This window comes from Arachis ipaensis, chromosome B9 (assembly GCF_059453495.1).
Source record: "Arachis ipaensis isolate K30076 ecotype BB chromosome B9, ASM5945349v1, whole genome shotgun sequence".
Taxonomy (NCBI): domain Eukaryota; kingdom Viridiplantae; phylum Streptophyta; class Magnoliopsida; order Fabales; family Fabaceae; genus Arachis; species Arachis ipaensis.
Window position 1 is genome coordinate 38,489,757 of NC_142444.1, and position 19,653 is coordinate 38,509,409.

At 38.4% G+C, this 19,653-nt stretch overlaps 1 non-coding gene across 1 annotated transcript; it reads left to right on the forward strand.

The window, feature by feature from the left end:
• Positions 1–13,675: 13,675 nt before the first annotated feature.
• On the forward strand, positions 13,676–13,783 carry LOC148544356 (small nucleolar RNA R71). The gene has a single exon (XR_015900888.1). It is a non-coding gene; the product is annotated as a small nucleolar RNA R71 (small nucleolar RNA).
• The last annotated feature ends 5,870 nt before the right edge of the window (positions 13,784–19,653 follow it).

Genomic DNA, 19,653 nt, shown 5'->3' on the forward strand with positions numbered 1-19,653 from the left:
TGGGATCCTGGATTACAAGAAGGGGATCAACTTTGGGAGCCCCAAGCTTGTGAAGAACTCCATCAAGACTTGGTGCAACTCATGAGAAATCTTGGGGCACAATGGAGAACCAAGCATTGGTGGGATTTCCAAGAAGAATTTAAGCACAAGCCACCTTGATGAGGAGCTCCCCATAAGTCCAATTTAAAGACAATAAACAAAAGTGCTAGGTGGAAGACACCCCACCATAGTAAAATCTTTTCATTTTCTCTTTTGTAAATATTGGTAATTAGTTTAATTTCATGTTTTGTTGAGTTTGTTGAGTATATTTGGTAGTCTAGTATGTTAAATAAGGTTTTTTGGTGTTTTGGTAGCTGTTTGGAGGTTTGGAATGCTTGGTTTGGTGCAAAAACATAGAAAAAAATTTGAAAAACAGGGCACCAATCCACGCGTACGCGTGCTCCAAGAATTTTCAACCATCCATGCGCACGCGAAATACACGCGTACGTGTGGATGCCACAATTCTACTTCCAAGCCAATTTCCAGAGAGTTGCGCCTACACTGTGCACGTCTTGTGCATTTCGCACAAGTGACCCCACGCATACGCGTACACGACACATACGCGTCACTCTCGAAATAACCCATCGACGCGGACGCGTGATGCACGCGTACACGTCGCACCCATTTCACCCCATCCACGCGCACGCGTCGTTGCACACGTACGCGTGGACCGCCTTATTTCACACATTTCTTTTCTTCTCTTATTTCCATTTCTTTCCTTCTTTCTTCTTCCCTTCTCTTACCCCTCATCCAACACTTCCAAACACCACTTGTAACCATTTAGGTAGTTAGTTAGTTAGTTTAATTTTCATTTAACTTTCTATTTTTCTTTATAAGTGTTGGATTATTGATTTTGTTTACCATTAATTGCTGTTGAACATCAAAGGGAGGATGTTATCTTAACATCCCTGCGCTGATAATCCTTGTTGGATCCTTTATTGAGGTTTTAATTGTTACTTGGTTTTGAGTTCTTCATTCTTGATTTTGTGCCTACAAAGTACATGTGACATTGCCTTCGAGCTTTTAAATTGTTTGAATTGCATGATTTGGCCACCATGTGATTTGAACCCTTTCTTTGATTAGGCAATTTCTTGATGGATGTTGCGCATTTATCTTAATGCATTGTACTACTTGATTGATGGAGAGAAATTATTGTGATGGTATAGAATTTCTCAAAATTAATTCTCGTTGCAAGTATAGTTCTAAACCAACAAACAATCCTCCCAATCAAAAATTTGGTTGTCACAAATAACAAACCCTAAATAAGAATTAACCGAAGTATTTGAACTCCGGGTCATCACACAAGAAATTGCAATGAAGTGATCAATTATTGGTTATGAAGAGCAAGGGGTTTGATTTTATATTTTGGCAAGAAAATAAATGGCAAGAAAAGTAAAAGAACAATTGACTAAATAAAAGAAAATGGAACTCTTGGCTAGACATAGGTAATTGAGATCACCATCCTTGTCTACGAACCATACATTGATAATTATGAGAGGCCAACCTATTAAGTCTACTTCTAAAAGCTTTAAGTACGTTTAATGTCTACTCCAAAGCTTGAAGTACGTCAAATAGGCTTGATCACATCAATTCATAATTTCCAACCTATCTACTAATTAGATTAGTAGTGGGTTAGTATCAATGGATATCAAATTGATCACATAGGGTTCCCAAATCACCAATTTAATGAGACCCAATGACTCAAGATCACTCAATTCCCTTAGCCTGGGCCAAGAGTCAAGAAAACTACTCAAAAACTAGTGTAAACATTCTATCAAATACCTAGTGTGCAAGAAAAATAAACATCACAAAATGCAAGAGTTAAAGTAACCCACAACTAACATAGGCAAGAAATCAATAATAACAATCAAGATCAACATAAAAGAGACATGGAAACATAAAATTGCATTAAAAGAAATCAAGATCCAACAATTGTTCATCAACATAAGAGAAAGCAAAATAAGAAATTAACAAGAGAAACTAGAAGATCAAAGACAATAGAACACTAAAACATAAAGAGAATTGAAATCAAAACAAGAATTAAAAGAGAAATTTGAGAATGATTAACCCAACTTTACCCTAATTTCTATCCTAAATCTAGAGAGAGGAGAGAGCCTCTCTCTCTAGAATTCTACCCTAAACCATGATGAAAACTAAACTATGACTACTTGGTTCATTCCCCCTTCAATCCTTGGGTTCAATAGCATCAGAAATGAGTTGGATTGGGCCCAAAATGAGCTACAAATCACCCCCAACGAGTTGCCCAAAATGGACCCACGCTGATCCATCGGCGCGTGCGCGTCATGTGCGCGTACGTGCCTCTATACCTCAGGAAACTATGAAAAATTTTATATCATTTCGAAGCCCCGAATGTTAGCTCTCCAACGCAACTGAAACCGCCTCATTTGGACCTCTGTTGCTCAAGTTATGGTCGATTGAGTGCGAAGAGGTCAAGCTTGACAGCTTTGCGGTTCCTTCATTTCTTCATGAGTTCTCCCACTTTGCATGCTTTTCTCCTCACTTCTTCCATCCAATACTTGCCTTATGAACCTGAAATCACTCAACAAACATATCAAGGCATCGAATGGAATTAAAGTGAGTTAAATTTAGCTATTTTAAGGCCTAAAAAGCATGTTTTCACACTTAAGCACAAATCAAGAGAGAATTACAAAACCATGCTATTTCATTGAATAAATGTGAGAAAAGTTGATAAATCCCCCAAATTAAGCACAAGATAAACCACAAAATCGGGACTTATCACTCTCCCCACACTTAAACCAAGCATGTCCTCATGCTAAGAATAAAGAATGACAAGAAAAGGGGTATGAACATTTATTCAATGCAAAGAAACTATATAACCCTATCTACATGCATGCAACTAAATGCAAAATGCTTCTACCTACTTGGTTAAAAGTAAATCAATCTCCAAGAACATATATAAGCAAGTAGGGCAAAGTCATATGACGACTCACAAACTCTACTAATTCAAGTATCAAAATGAAGTTCAAATAGACTTGCAAGAAGAAAGCTCATGAAAGCTGGGAACAAGGAATTGAGCATCGAACCCTCACCGGAAGTGTTTCCGCTCTCGTCGCTCTAGTGTATAGGGTTGATCACTCAATTCTCTTCTAATCATGCTTTCCATGATTTTTTTTTCATCTAACAATCAACAATTATTCAATGCATGCATACATTCATCATGAGGACTTGTTCATTGGTTGTAATGGGGCGAGAGTCAAGGTAGGATGCATATGGTCAAGTGAGCTTAAAATTTGAATCTTTGATTAACCTAGGCTCTTACCAAACACATACAACAACCTATACAATTCTAATACACAAACTAGCTACCCATGATTCCCACTTTTTCACATACTCATGCATTCTCTTTAATTAACATTCCATATACATTGATTTTTATTGAACTTTACTTTTGGGTATTTTTGTCCCCTTTTTTTTTCTTTTTCTCTTTTTTTCTTTTTGTATATTATTTTCTTATATATATATATATATATATATATATATATATATATATATATATATATATGTTCTTTTTCTTTTTCTTTATCATTTTTTTTCTAAAGTATATACAAATATATCAATGCATATGGTTTTACATATAGTGCATGAATATGTACCCAATTCCCAATATTTTTAACAAAAATAAAAATTACACTTTTACCTCAACCAATGTCCCAAGTTTCCCATACCCAAATGATACACACCCTCACTAGCCTAAGCTAATCAAAGATCCAAATTAAGGGATATTTATTATTTTTCACTTAGGGGTAGTGATGTGCTAATATTAAGAACAAAAGGGATTAATTAGGCTCAAAATTGGCTAACAATGGTTGATGAAAGGTAGGCTATTTGGATAAGTGAGCTATATGAAATGATGGCCTCAATCATATAAATACATGTATACATAGAATAATGGACATAAAGAATCAAACAAATCAAAGATTACAATCATAGAAAGAGAACAATGCACACAAGAATGAAAATAAGTGGTTATGTGATGTAACCACGCAATTGGGCTCAAAACTCACATGCTTGTGTTCTTAGCTCAAAAACCATGTTCCAAAATAAATTCTTCAAGCAAGTTCATCACAAAAAAATTTTCAAATTGGTAGGGTACCCTAGAACAATTTTTCTTGGAAAAGAAATCATCACCCTAACCAAGTAGTCCTAACATAAAAAGAAATGGTGAAATATGTACAAATTCTAACTAACATGCAATCTATCATGCAATGCAACAACTAATCTAACAAAGACAAAAATTAAAAATTGGTGTTGAAAAAGGAAGTTGTTACCCATGGAGGTCGGTCGGACGACCTCCCCACACTTAGAAATTTGCACCGTCCTCGGTGCATGCAAAGAAGAGCAAGGTGGACGGGTTGCTACAATTGATGAGCTCCTCCAAAAGGTTGTACGGAAGGACTTGTTTGTTGCCCCATTTAGAAGCTTTTCCTTTTCCTCTTTCGGTGGCCAACCTAAAAGGAAAGAAAAAGAAAGAAAATTAAGCCTACAACAAAGATATCAAAGCAAATAGAACATAGTCGAGGGCTAACGCCAAATAAGAGTAAGGTTCTCACTACATGGTAGCTACAACATGTGAGTGAGAAAACAATATAAGCTAAGGCATATTAACTAACACTTGATGCAAGAGTAAATTCAAAGCATGAAGAGCACTCAAAAGCATCAAGTTCGACTAGAAAGAGTGGGCCATGAAAGACATGCAAGTTCATATCAATGCACAAAGAATATAAGAGTCATACAAGATTAAGCATTAATTTAAAAGTTTCATCACCCAACAATATCAAACAAGTCAAGAAGCACCAAGATTAATCAAGAAATTCTCAACAATTGAGTAATAAAATTCAACACCGTTATTCAAATAAGCTCAAAAAAAAGAAGGTAAAAACAAGCTATAAAAATAAAATGAAAATGAAAAGAATAAAAGTATGCGAATGCAATGGACAAAAGAAAATGGAAGATGAGAAAAAAAAATTTTTGCGACGCGGACGCGTCATGCACGCCCACGCGCCGATGCGCAAATTGGCAGAGGGACACGTACGCGCCATGTGCACTTACGCACAGATCAGTAGGGACAATCCACGCGTACGCGTCATGCGTGCTTATGCGCAGATTGCATGGCACAAAGTAGGCATGAAGTGGGCACAACTCTCGGGTTTTAGTACTAAGAGTTGTGAAACCACACCAGCGCGCTTGCGCGCCGATGCCCCCTTTCTTTTTTTTTTTTTTTTTTTGAAAAATTTTCAAATACAAACAAAAATTACACCTCAAGCAAAATGCAATTTAACAACAACTAAACTAATCAAAACAAACTAAGAAACAACCAATCAATCAAAGCAAAATGGATAAGAGTATAGAAAATAACAAAGACTACCTACAATGGCAACTCCAATCATTTATTAACCAAAATCTAAAAGAGAATGGAAAGAGTTTACCATGGTGGGGTGTCTCTCACCTAGCACTTTTAGTTTAAGTCCTTAAGTTGGACATTTGGAAGGCTCCTTGTTATGGTGGATTATGCTTGTACTCATCTTGAAATCTCCAACAATGCTTGGACTTCAAGTAAGCTCTAAAATTCAAAACCAATGGCACCAAGCTTTGATGAAGTTCCACACAAGCTAAGGGCTTCCAAAATTGATCTTCATCTATTCCCGGATCCCAAATCTTGTTTCTACACCCATCTTCAAGTTGATCATCACAATTCTAATTTGGTGAGAAGTGATCCGAATTCTCAAGTAAACAACAAAGCATCTTCCTAGACCCCTTTAGTTGAGAACTATACCAACCATTGCACTTAGACTTTAAGCTTCCAACCATAAGGAACCTTGATTGGTATTTCCAACCACTACTCAATTTTCTTTTGTTCTTAACCCCACAAAGAGCTCTAAGTTGCCCATCATTTTCAATCAAACCATATTCAAGTGGAAAAGTAAAGATTAGAGATAAGAATTTTACCCACTTGAATGTTATGTTGGATGGCGACTTAGGAAGGGACGTCTCTAATGGTCTTGTAAGTTCCATTCCCTTGTGCTCTTCTTTGAATACCTCCACCTCTTGGCAAGCTTCTTCAACTTCAACCTCTTCTTCTTGACAAAGTTCTTCACATTCAACCACTTCTTCACTAACTTCTTCTAGCTCTTCCCCACTCTTCATGTTATAACATGGAGGTAATGTCGAACTTATCTCAACATTTACCTCAATATCAATAGGAGAAGGTTCCTCAAATACCAAAGGATCATGTGTTGGTGTGGGATCATCTTTAAGAGGAGGATTTGTTGTTAGCTCACCCTCTTCCAATTCTTCATCATTCATTATATGCTTAGGAGGTTGCGCGTTACCCTCCTCAACATCATCTTCAAGTTCAATGGAAGAAAGTTCAATAACTTCCACAAAATCATCAACAACATCACTTGGTGTGGAAGTGCTCTCAAGTTTGAAATCCACCTCTTGTTCAACTTTGCCTAGGCTTTCAACCACTTCTTCTTCATTAACAATCTCTTCACTCTCCACTTGTTGCAAGACATACCCCATCTCCTTGTCCTCATGTTGAGATTCTAAAATCTCCTTCATGCTCCTTTCTTCGGTTGATTTCTCACATTCATCCGTAGAGATGCTTTTCTTGTTGCATGAGTCCTTTGAGTCCAAGTTGGCTTTAATTTTGGCAAGGTTAGCCTCGATAGCTTCATAATTCTTTTGGGCTTCCTCTTGCTCCTTTTGATGGATTATTGCTTGAAGCCGATCCATTGCTTCCTTGAGGCGATCCATTGGCTCTTGGATTGATGGGTATGGGTATTCTTCCATAGAGGATTGTGGTGGAAAGGGAAATTCATTTTGTGGTTGAAAGTTATCATGCATGGGAGGTGATTGGTGCACGAAATTGTGATGCCCAGGCTCGAATAATCCCTGGCAACGTGAGCAACTTGGTACGCGTAATCGTGATTACACTTTAATGATGTAAAATTCATGGCTCTTTCTTTCCCTGGCAATGGCGCCAAGAACATGGTGCCAATACCATGGTTCACAACTTCGATACAACTAACCAGCAAGTGCACTGGGTCGTTCAAGTAATACCTTACGTGAGTAAGGGTCGAATCCCATGGAGATTGTTGGTATGAAGCAAGCTTTGGTCACCTTGCAAATCTCAGTCAGGCGGATATAAAATAATCATGGAGTTTTCGAATAATAAATAATAGAATAGGGATAGAGATACTTATGTAAATCATTGGTAGGAATTTCAGATAGGCGAATGGAGATGCTTTTCGTTCCTCTGAACCTCTGCTTTCCTGCTATCTTCATCCAATCAGTCTCACTCCTTTCCATGGCTGGCTTTATGTGATACATCACCACTGTCAATGGCTACTTTCGGTCATCTCTCGGGAAAATGATCCAATGCCCTGTCACGGCACGGCTAATCGTCTGGAGGCATCACCCTTGCCAATGGCTTCATCTTATCCTCTTAGTGAATAATATGCTCACGCACCCTGTCACGGCACGGCTATTCATCTGTCGGTTCTCGATCATGCTGGAATAGGATTTACTATCCTTTTGTGTCTGTCACTAACGCCCTGCAATCGCGAGTTAGGAGCTCGTCACAGTCATTCAATCATTGAATCCTACTCGGAATACCACAGACAAGGTTTAGACTTTCCGAATTCTCTTGAATGCCGCGATCATTCTAGCTTACGCCATGAAGATTCTGGTTAGGAGATATAAGAGATATTCATTCTAGCTTATTTCATGTAGAACGGAAGTGTTTGTCAGGCACGCGTTCATAAGGGAGAAGGATGATGAGCGTCACACATAATCATCACCTTCATCACGTTCTTGGGTGCGAATGGATATCTTAGAAGAGAAATAAGAAGAATTGAATAGAAAACAGTAGTACTTTGCATTAATCTTTGAGGAACAGCAGAGCTCCACACCTTAATCTATGGAGTGTAGAAACTCTACCGTTGAAAATACATAAGTGAAGGTCCAGGCATGGCCGAGATGGCCAGCCCCCTAAAGCGTGATCAATAGTCTCCTAAGATGAACAATGGATTACAACTGAGACCAAAGATGTCTAATACAATAGTAAAAGGTCCTATTTATAATAAACTAGTCACTAAGGTTTACATGAGTAAGTAATTGATGCATAAATCCACTTTCGGGGCCCACTTGGTGTGTGTTTGGGCTGAGCTTAAGTGTTGCACGTGTAGAGGTCCTTCTTGGAGTTGAACGCCAGCTTTTGTGCCAGTTTGGGCGTTCAACTCTGGTTTTGGCTCCTTTTCTGGCGCTGGACGCCAGATTTGGGTAGAAGGCTAGCGTTGAACGCCAGTTTACGTCGTCTATTCTTGGCCAAAGTATGGACTATTATATATTGCTGGAAAGCCCTGGATGGCTACCTTCCAACTCAATTGGGAGCGCGCCATTTTGAGTTCTGTAGCTCCAGAAAATCCACTTTGAGTGCAGGAAGGTCAGAATCCAACAGCATCAGCAGTCCTTCTTCAACCTCTGAATCTGATTTTTGCTCAAGTCCCTCAATTTCAGCCAGAAAATACCTGAAATCATAGAAAAACACACAAACTCATAGTAAAGTCCAGAAATGTGAATTTAACATAAAAACTAATGAAAACATCCCTAAAAGTAACTAGATCCTACTAAAAACATACTAAAAACTATGCCAAAAAGCGTATAAATTATCCGCTCATCACAACACCAAACTTAAATTGTTGCTTGTCCCCAAGCAACTAAAAATCAAATAGGATAAAAAGAAGAGAATATACTATAAATTCCAAACTATCAATGAAACATAGCTTCAATCATATGAGCGGGACTTATAGCTTTTTGCCTCTTGAATAGTTTTGGCATCTCACTTTATCCATTGAGGTTCAGAATGATTGGCATCTATAGGAACTTCAGATTTTGAATAGTGTCATTGACTCTCCTAGTTCAGTATGATGATTCTTGAACACAGCTTCTTTATGAGTCTTGGCCGTGGCCCTAAGCACTTTGTTTTCCAGTATTACCACCGGATACATAAATGCCACAGACACATAATTGGGTGAACCTTTTCAGATTGTGACTCAGCTTTGCTAAAGTCCCCAATTAGAGGTGTCCAGGGTTCTTAAGCACACTCTTCTTTTGCTTTGGACCTTGACTTTAACCGCTTAGTCTCAAGTTTTCACTTGACACCTACACGCCACAAGCACATGGTTAGGGACAGCTTGGTTTAGCCGCTTAGACCAGGATTTTATTCCTTTAGGCCCTCCTATCCACTGATGCTCAAAGCCTTGGGATCCTTTTTATTTGCCCTTGCCTTTTGGTTTTAAGGGTTATTGGCTTTTTCTGCTTGCTTTTTCTTTTTCTTTCTATTTATATTTTTTTTTTCGCCTATTTTTTTTCTGCAAGCTTTGTTCTTTGCTGCTTTTTCTTGCTTCAAGAATCATTTTTATGATTTTTCAGATTATCAAATAACATGTCTCCTAGTCATCATTCTTTCAAGAGCCAACATATTTAACATTCTTAAACAACAACTTCAAAAGACATATGCACTGTTCAAGCATACATTCAGAAAACAAGAAGCATTGTCACCACATCAATATAATTAAACTAAGTTCAAGGATAAATTCAAAACTCATGTACTTCTTGTTCTTTTGAATTAAAACATTTTTCATTTAAGAGAGGTGATGGATTCATAGGACATTCATAACTTTAAGACAAAGTTACTAACTACTAATGATCATGTAATGAAGACACAAACATAGATAAGCACATAACATATAAAACGAAAAACAGAAGAAAGAAGAACAAGGAATGAATCCACCTTAGTGATGGTGGCGTTTCCTTCTTGAGGAACCAATGATGTCCTTGAGCTCTTCTATGTCTCTTCCTTGTCTTTGTTGCTCCTCCCTCATTGCTTTTTGATCTTCTCTTATTTCATGAAGCATGATGGAGTGCTCTTGATGTTCCACCCTTAGTTGTCCCATATTGGAACTCAATTCTCCTAGGGAGGTGTTGATTTTCTCCCAATAGTTTTGTGGAGGAAAGTGCATTTGAGGCATTTCTGGAATCTCATGGTGATGAGCTTCATACGCCTCTTGAGCTCCATGAGTGGGCTCTCTTGCTTGCTCCATCTTTTTCTTAGTGATGGGCTTGTCCTCTTTGATGAGGATATCTCCCTCTATGTCAATCCCAGCCGAATTGCATAGGTGGCAGATGAGGTGAGGAAAGGCTAACCTTGCCATGGTGGAGGACTTGTCAGCCACCTTGTAGAGTTCTTGAGGTATGATCTCATGAACTTCCACCTCTTCTCCAATCATGATGCTATGGATCATGATGGCCCGGTCTATAGTAACTTCAGACCGGTTGCTAGTGGGAATGATTGAGCATTGAATAAACTCCAACCATCCTCTAGCTACAGGCTTGAGGTCCAATCTTCTTAGTTGAACCGGCTTGCCTTTGGAGTCAACCTTCCATTGAGCTCCTTCTACACATATGTCCATAAGGACTTGGTCTAACCTTTGATCAAAGTTGACTCTTCTTGTGTAAGGGCGTGCGTTCTCTTCCATGTTTGGCAGGTTGAACGCCAACCTCACATTTTCCGGACTAAAATCTAAGTATTTCCCCCGAACCATTGTAACATAGTTCTTTGGATCCAGGTTCTTACTTTGATCATGGTTCTTGGTGATCCATGCATTGGCATAGAACTCTTGAACCATTAGGATGTCGACTTGTTGGATGGGATTTGTTAGAACTTCCCAACCTCTTCTTTGAATTTCATGTCGGATCTCTGGATACTCATTTCTTTTGAGTTTGAAAGGGACCTCAGGGATCACCTTCTTCTTGGCCACAACATCATAGAAGTGGTCTTGATGGGCTTTGGAGATGAATCTTTCCATCTCCCATGACTCGGATGTGGAAGCTTTTGTCTTCCCTTTCCCTCTTCTAGAGGATTCTCCGGTCTTGGGTGCTATCAATGGTAATGGAAAAACAAAAAAGCTATGCTTTTACCACACCAAACTTAGAATATTGCTCGCCCTCGAGCAATAAACAAAAGAATAGAAGGAGAAGAAGAAGAAATATGGAGAGGGAGAGGGAGATGTGGTTTCGGCCAAGGAGAGTGTAGAGGGGTGTGTTGTGTGAATTTGATGAAGAATGGAGGTCTTTATATAGGGAAGGGAGGGGGGGTTAAGGTTCGGCCATATGGGTGGGTTTGGGTGGGAAATTGGTTTTGAATTTTGAAGGTAGGTGGAGTTTATGAGGTAGGTTTATGGGGAAGAGTGGATGGATGTGAGTGGTGAAGAGGTGATGGGGAAGAGAGTTTGAGGTGATTGGTGAAGGGTTTTTGGGGAAGAGTGTTTATGGGGTTGTGTGAAAGAGAGTGGTGAGAAGAAGTGAGTGGAGGTAGGTGGGGATCCTGTGGGGTCCACAGGTCCTGAGATGATCCTGTGGGGTCCACAGATCCTGAGATGATCCTGTGGGGTCCACAGATCCTGAGGTGTCAAGGCATTTACATCCCTGTACCCATTAGTCATGTAAAAATGCCTTTGCACCCAACTCTGGGCGTTCAGCGCCAGGTTGGTGGCCATTTTGGGCGTTCAACGCCCATTTGTGTGCCATTTCTGGCGTTGAACGCCAGAACCATGCCTGTTCTGGCGTTCAGCGCCCAGAAGCTGCCCATTTTGGGCGTTCAGCGCCAGAACCATGCTCTGTTCTGGCGCTGAACGCCAGACAGATGCTCCTCCAGGGTGTGATTTTTCTTCTGCTGTTTTTGATTCCGTTTTCAATTTTTATATTTATTTTGTGACTCCACATGATCATGAACCTACAAAGACATATAACTAAGAAGAATATAGTTAGATAAATAAAGATTGGGTTGCCTTCCAACAAGCACTTCTTTAATGTCAATAGCTTGACAGTGGGCTCTCATGGAGCCTCACAGATGTGCAGAGCTTTGTTGAGACTCTCTAACACCAAACTTAGAGTTTGGATATGGAAGTTCAACACCAAACTTAGAGTTTGGTTGTGGCCTCTCAACATCAAACTTAGAGTTTGACTGTGGGGGCTCTGGTTGACTCTGCTTGGAGAGAAGCTTTTTCTGCTTCCTCTCCATGGTTGCAGAGGGAGATCCTTGAGTTTTAAACACAAGGGAGTCCTCATTCCATTGAAGGAATATTTCACCTCTGTCAACATCAATCACAGCTCTTGCTGTGGCCAGGAAAGGTCTTCCTAGGATGATGGATTCATCCTCTTCCTTTCCAGTATCCAGGACTATGAAATCAGCAGGGATGTAAAGGCCTTCAACCTTTACTAACACGTCCTCTACTTGTCCATAATCCTATTTTCTTGAACTGTCTGCCATCTCTAATGAGATTTTAGCAGCTTGCACCCCATAGATTCCCAGTTTCTCTATTACAGAGAGGGGCATGAGGTTTATTCCTGAACCAAGGTCACACAGAGCCTTAAAGATCATGGTGCCTATGATGTAGGGTATTATGAACTTTCCAGGATCCTGTCTCTTCTGAGGCAATGTCAGTTGATCCAGATCACTTAGTTCATTGATGAACAAGGGAGGTTCAACTTCCCAAGTATCAATGCCAAATAATTTGGCATTCAGCTTCATGATTGCACCAAGAAACTTGGCAGTTTGCTCTTCAGTAACATCCTCATTCTCTTCAGAAGAGGAATACTCATCAGAGCTCATGAAGGGCATAAGGAGGTTCAATGGAATCTCTATGGTCTCTAGATGAGTCTCAGATTCCTTTGGTTCCTCAGAGGGAAGCTCCTTATTGATCACTGGACGTCCCAGGAGGTCTTCCTCCTTGGGATTCACGTCCTCTCCTCTCCTCACAGGTTCGGCCATGGCGCTTATGTCAATGGCCTTGCACTCTCCTTTTGGATTCTCTTTTGTATTGCTTGGAAGAGTACTAGGAGGGATTTCAGTGATCCTTTTACTCAGCTGGCCCACTTGTGCTTCCAAATTTCTAATGGAAGACCTTGTTTCATTCATGAAACTTACAGTGGCCTTAGATATATCAGAGACTAAGTTTGTTAAATTAGAAGCATTTTGTTCAGAGTTCTCTGTCTGTTGCTGAGTTGATGATGGAAAAGGCTTGCTATTGCTAAACCTGTTTCTTCCACCATTATTAAAGCCTTGTTGGGGCTTTTGATCCTTCCATGAGAAATTTGGATGATTTCTCCATGTTGAGTTATAGGTGTTTCCATAAGGTTCACCTAAGTAATTTACCTCTGCTATTGCAGGGTTCTCAGGATCATAAGCTTCTTCTTCAGAAGATGCCTCTTGAGTACTGTTGGATGCAGCTTGCATTCCATGCAGACTCTGAGAGATCATATTGACTTGCTGAGTCAATATTTTATTCTGGGCCAATATGACATTCAGAGTATCAACCTCAAGAACTCCCTTCTTCATAGGCGTCCCATTACTCACAGGATTCCTTTCAGAAGTGTACATGAACTGGTTATTAGCAACCATGTCAATGAGTTCTTGAGCTTCTGCATGCGTTTTCTTTAGGTGAATGGATCCACCTGCAGAAGTGTCCAGTGACATCTTTGATAGCTCAGATAAACCATCATAGAATATATCCAGGATGGTCCATTCTGAAAGCATGTCAGAAGGACACTTTTTAGTCAACTGTTTGTATCTTTCCCAAGCTTCATAGAGGGATTCACCTTCTTTCTGTCTGAAGGTTTGAACATCAGCTCTAAGCTTGCTCAGTTTTTGAGGAGGAAAGTACTTGGCTAAGAAAGCCGTGACCAGCTTATCCCAAGAGTTCAGGCTGTCTTTGGGTTGAGAATCCAACCATAATCTAGCTCTGTCTCTTACAGCAAAGGGGAAAAGCATGAGCCTGTAGACTTCAGGATCTACTCCATTAGTCTTAACAGTATCACATATCTGCAAGAATTCAGTTAAGAACTGAAAAGGATCTTCAGATGGAAGTCCATGAAACTTGCAGTTCTGCTGCATCAGAGAAACTAATTGAGGTTTCAGCTCAAAGTTGTTTGCTCCAATGTCAGGAATGGAGATGCTTCTTCCATGTAAATTGGAATTAGGTGCAGTGAAGTCACCAAGCATCTTCCTTACATTATTATTATTTTCGGCTGCCATCTCCTTCTCCTGTTCGAAAATTTCTGAAAGGTTATCTCTGGATTGTTGTATTTTAGCTTCTCTTAATTTTCTCTTCAGAGTCCTTTCAGGTTCTGGATCTGCTTCCACAAGAATGTTCTTATCCTTGCTCCTGCTCATATGACAAAGAAGAGGGCACAGAAAAATAATAATAATAATAATAGAGATCCTTTATGCCACAGTATAGGGATCCCTGTGTGAGTAGAAGAAGAGGGGGAGACAAATAATGTAATATAATGGAAGAAACACAACTGTGAGGATGGCAGAGATGTGAGATGAGATGTTAGGATATGAATGAATAAATAGAATAAGATGGGGGAGGGATAATTTTCGAAAATAATTTTTGAAAAAGGGTTAGTGATTTTCGAAAATGGTTTTTGAAAAATGTTAGTATTTTTCGAAAATTTTTAAAATCAAAAATAAAATTAAGAATAATTAGTTAATTAAAAAGAAATTTTTGAAAAAGAGGGAAGATATTTTCGAAAATTAGAGAGAGAGAGAGAGAGAGTTAGTTAGGTGGTTTTGAAAAAGATAAGAAACAAACAAAAAGTTAGTTAGTTAGTTGAAACAAATTTTGAAAAGATAAGAAGTTAGGGAGTTAGAAAAGATATTTTGAAAAGATATTTTTGAAAAAGATAAGATAAGAAGATATTTTTGAAAAGATATGATTGAAATTAGTTTTGAAAAAGATTTGATTTTTAAAATCTCAATTAATGACTTGATTCATAAGAAATCACAAGATGTGATTCTAGAACTTAAAGTTTGAATCTTTCTTAACAAGCAAGTAACAAACTTCAAATTTTTGAATCAAAACATTAATTGATTATGTTATTTTCGAAAATTTGATGAAAAAAATGAGAAAAAGAATTTTTTTGAAAAATATTTTTGGAATTTTCGAAAATAACTAAAAATTTTGAAAAAGATTTGATTTTTGAAAAAGATTTTGAAAAAGATAAGATTTTCAAATTGAAAATTTGATTTGACTTATGAGAAACAACTTGATTTTTAAAAATTTTTGAAAAAGTCAACTCAATTTTCGAATTTGATGAGAGAAAAAGGGAAAGATATTTTTTTTATTTCTGAAATTTTTATGAAAAATATGAAAAATATGCAATGCATGAAATTTTTAGATCAAAACAATGAATGCATGCATGAATGATATGAGTGTCAAGATGAACACCAAGAACACTTTGAATGTCAAGATGAACATCAAGAACATATTTTTGAAAAAATTTTGATGCAAAGAAAACATGCAAGACAACAAACTTAGAATTCTTTAATGCTTACGCACTAAGAATTCAAGAATGCATATGAAAAACACCATGCAACACAAAACAAAAAATCATCAAGATCAAACAAGAAGACTTACCAAGAACAACTTGAAGATCATGAAGAACACTATGAATGCATGAAATTTTCGAAAAATGCAAGATGCACATGCAAATGACACCAAACTTATGATATGACTCAAGACTCAAACAAGAAACACAAAAAATATTTTTGATTTTTTATGATTTTCAAATTTTTTTTGGATTTTTTATTTTATATTTTTTGAAAATTATTTAGAAAGAAAGAAAAATAAGGATTCCAAAATTTTTAATATGAATTCCAGGAATCTTGCCATGTTAGTCTAAAACTTCAGTCCAGGAATTAGACATGGCTCACTAGCCAGCCAAGCTTTCAATGAAAGCTCCAGTCCAAAACACTAGACATGGCCAATGGCCAGCCAAGCTTCAGCATTTAACACCAGAGTATATTGCTCTTGATAACAAATTGCTGCTCATCATTTATCAAGTATGTAACTTACCTCTGATGGTTTGGAAGCCTCAGTCCAAAAGAATTTAGACATGGCTTTACAGCCAGCCAGGCTTCACATGCTTCATGAAACACTAGAATTCATTCTTAAAAATCTTGAATAAAATTTTTGAAAACATTTTTATTTTTTTTTTCGAAAACAGATGAGAGATTTTTGAAAATATTTTTGAAAGATTTTTTTGAAAACAAAACGAAAAGAAAATTACCTAATCTGAGCAACAAGATGAGCCGTCAGTTGTCCAAACTCGAACAATCCCCGGCAACGGCGCCAAAAACATGGTGCACGAAATTGTGATGTCCAGGCTCGAACAATCCCTGGAAACGTGAGCAACTTGGTACGCGTAATCGTGATTACACTTTAATGATGTAAAATTCATGGCTCTTTCTTTCCCTGGCAATGGCGCCAAGAACATGGTACCAATACCATGGTTCACAACTTCGATACAACTAACCAGCAAGTGCACTGGGTCGTCCAAGTAATACCTTACGTGAGTAAGGGTCGAATCCCACGGAGATTGTTGGTATGAAGCAAGCTACGGTCACCTTGCAAATCTCAGTCAGGCGGATATAAAATAATCATGGAGTTTTCGAATAATAAATAATAGAATAGGGATAGAGATACTTATGTAAATCATTGGTAGGAATTTCAGATAGGCGAATGGAGATGCTTTTCGTTCCTCTGAACCTCTGCTTTCCTGCTATCTTCATCCAATCAGTCTCACTCCTTTCCATGGCTGGCTTTATGTGATACATCACCACTGTCAATGGCTACTTTCGGTCATCTCTCGGGAAAATGATCCAATGCCCTGTCACGGCACGGCTAATCGTCTGGAGGCATCACCCTTGCCAATGGCTTCATCTTATCCTCTCAGTGAATAATATGCTCATGCACCCTGTCACGGCACAGCTATTCATCTGTCGGTTCTCGATCATGCTGGAATAGGATTTACTATCCTTTTGCGTCTGTCACTAACGCCCTGCAATCGCGAGTTAGGAGCTCGTCACAGTCATTCAATCATTGAATCCTACTCGGAATACCACAGACAAGGTTTAGACTTTCCGGATTCTCTTGAATGCCGTGATCATTCTAGCTTACGCCACGAAGATTCTGGTTAGGAGATATAAGAGATATTCATTCTAGCTTATTTCATGTAGAACGAAAGTGTTTGTCAGGCACGCGTTCATAAGGGAGAAGGATGATGAGCGTCACACATAATCATCACCTTCATCACGTTCTTGGGTGCGAATGGATATCTTAGAAGAGAAATAAGAAGAATTGAATAGAAAACAGTAGTACTTTGCATTAATCTTTGAGGAACAGCAGAGCTCCACACCTTAATCTATGAAGTGTAGAAACTCTACCGTTGAAAATACATAAGTGAAGGTCCAGGCATGGCCGAGATGGCCAGCCCCCTAAAGCGTGATCAATAGTCTCCTAAGATGAACAATGGATTACAACTGAGACCAAAGATGTCTAATACAATAGTAAAAGGTCCTATTTATAATAAACTAGTCACTAAGGTTTACATGAGTAAGTAATTGATGCATAAATCCACTTCCGGGGCCCACTTGGTGTGTGTTTGGGCTGAGCTTAAGTGTTGCACGTGTAGAGGTCCTTCTTGGAGTTGAACGCCAGCTTTTGTGCCAGTTTGGGCGTTCAACTCTGGTTTTGGCTCCTTTTCTGGCGCTGGACGCCAGATTTGGGTAGAAGGCTGGCGTTGAACGCCAGTTTACGTCGTCTATTCTTGGCCAAAGTATGGACTATTATATATTGCTGGAAAGCCCTGGATGTCTACCTTCCAAAGCAATTGGGAGCGCGCCATTTCGAGTTCTGTAGCTCCAGAAAATCCACTTTGAGTGCAGGGAGGTCAGAATCCAACAGCATCAGCAGTCCTTCTTCAACCTCTGAATCTGATTTTTGCTCAAGTCCCTCAATTTCAGCCAGAAAAGACCTGAAATCACAGAAAAACACACAAACTCATAGTAAAGTCCAGAAATGTGAATTTAACATAAAAACTAATGAAAACATCCCTAAAAGTAACTAGATCCTACTAAAAACATACTAAAAACTATGCCAAAAAGCGTATAAATTATCCGCTCATCAGTGATTCATCTTGGTAATAGTATAGAGGTGGTGGTTCTTGAGGGTATTGGTGGTGGAATTGGGGTGGTTCTACATATGGTTCATATGGTTCATAAGGTGGTTGGTATGGTGGGTAAGGATTAGGGTCATATGGAGGTGTTTAGTGAAAAAGGGGCTTGTGAGTAAGGTGGTTCAAAATTATGTTGAGGAGGTTGTTCATAGGCATATGGTGGTGGTTGTTGACAATCACAATAAGGGTCACCACATCCATCAGATTGATATGCATTAGGATTGGAATTATACCCATAAGAGTCCGGAGGTTGTTGTTGCTAAGAAGGTTGATCAATCCCTTGAGGCTCCTCCCATCTTTGATTGTTCCATCCTTGATGCACATCCTCATTGTAGCTTCCATTCCCTACAACATAATTTGAGTCAAACTCATAGCCAAAGGGGTGAGAATTCATAATAGCAAATAAAAACAAAATCTACAAAAATAAGCAATAAGTCCTAAGCCTAACAAAAGCTAACAAACTAGCAAAAGACAAACATATTCACATATTCACAATAGCCAATAATATAACACCATTGCAACTCCCCGGAAACGACGCCATTTTTGATGGAGAGAAATTATTGTGATGGTATAGAATTTCTCAAAATTAATTCTCGTTGCAAGTATAGTTCTAAACCAACAAACAATCCTCCCAATAAAAAATTTGGTTGTCACAAATAACAAACCCCAAATAAAAATTAACCGAAGTATTTGAACTCTGGGTCGTCTCACAAGGAATTGCAATGAAGTGATCAATTATTGGCTATGAAGAGCAAGGGGTTTGATTTTATATTTTGGCAAGAAAATAAATGGCAAGCAAAGTAAAAGAACAATTGACTAAATAAAAGAAAATGGAACTCTTGGCTAGACATAGGTAATTGAGATCACCATCCTTGTCTACAAACCATACATTGATAATTATGAGAGGCCAACCTATTAAGTCTACTTCTAAAAGCTTTAAGTACGTTTAATGTCTACTCCAAAGCTTGAAGTACGTCAAATAGGCTTGATCACATCAATCCATAAGTCCCAACCTATCTACTAATTAGATTAGTAGTGGGTTAGTGTCAATGTATATCAAATTGATCACATAGGGTTCTCAATTCACCAATTCAATGAGACCCAATGACTCAAGGTCACTCAATTCCCTTAGCCTAGGCCAAGAGTCAAGAAAACTACTCAAAAACTAGTGTAAACATTCTATCAAACACCTAGTGTGCAAGAAAAATAAACATCACAAAATGCAAGAGTTAAAGTAACCCACAACTAACATAGGCAAGAAATCAATAATAACAATTAAGATCAACATAAAAGAGACACGGAAACATAAAATTGCATTAAAAGAAATCAAGATCCAACAATTGTTCATCAACATAAGAGAAAGCAAAATAAGAAATTAACAAGAGAAACTAGAAGATCAAAGACAATAGAACACTAAAACATAAAGAGAATTGAAATCAAAACAAGAATTAAAAGAGAAATTTGAGAATGATTAACCCAACTTTACCC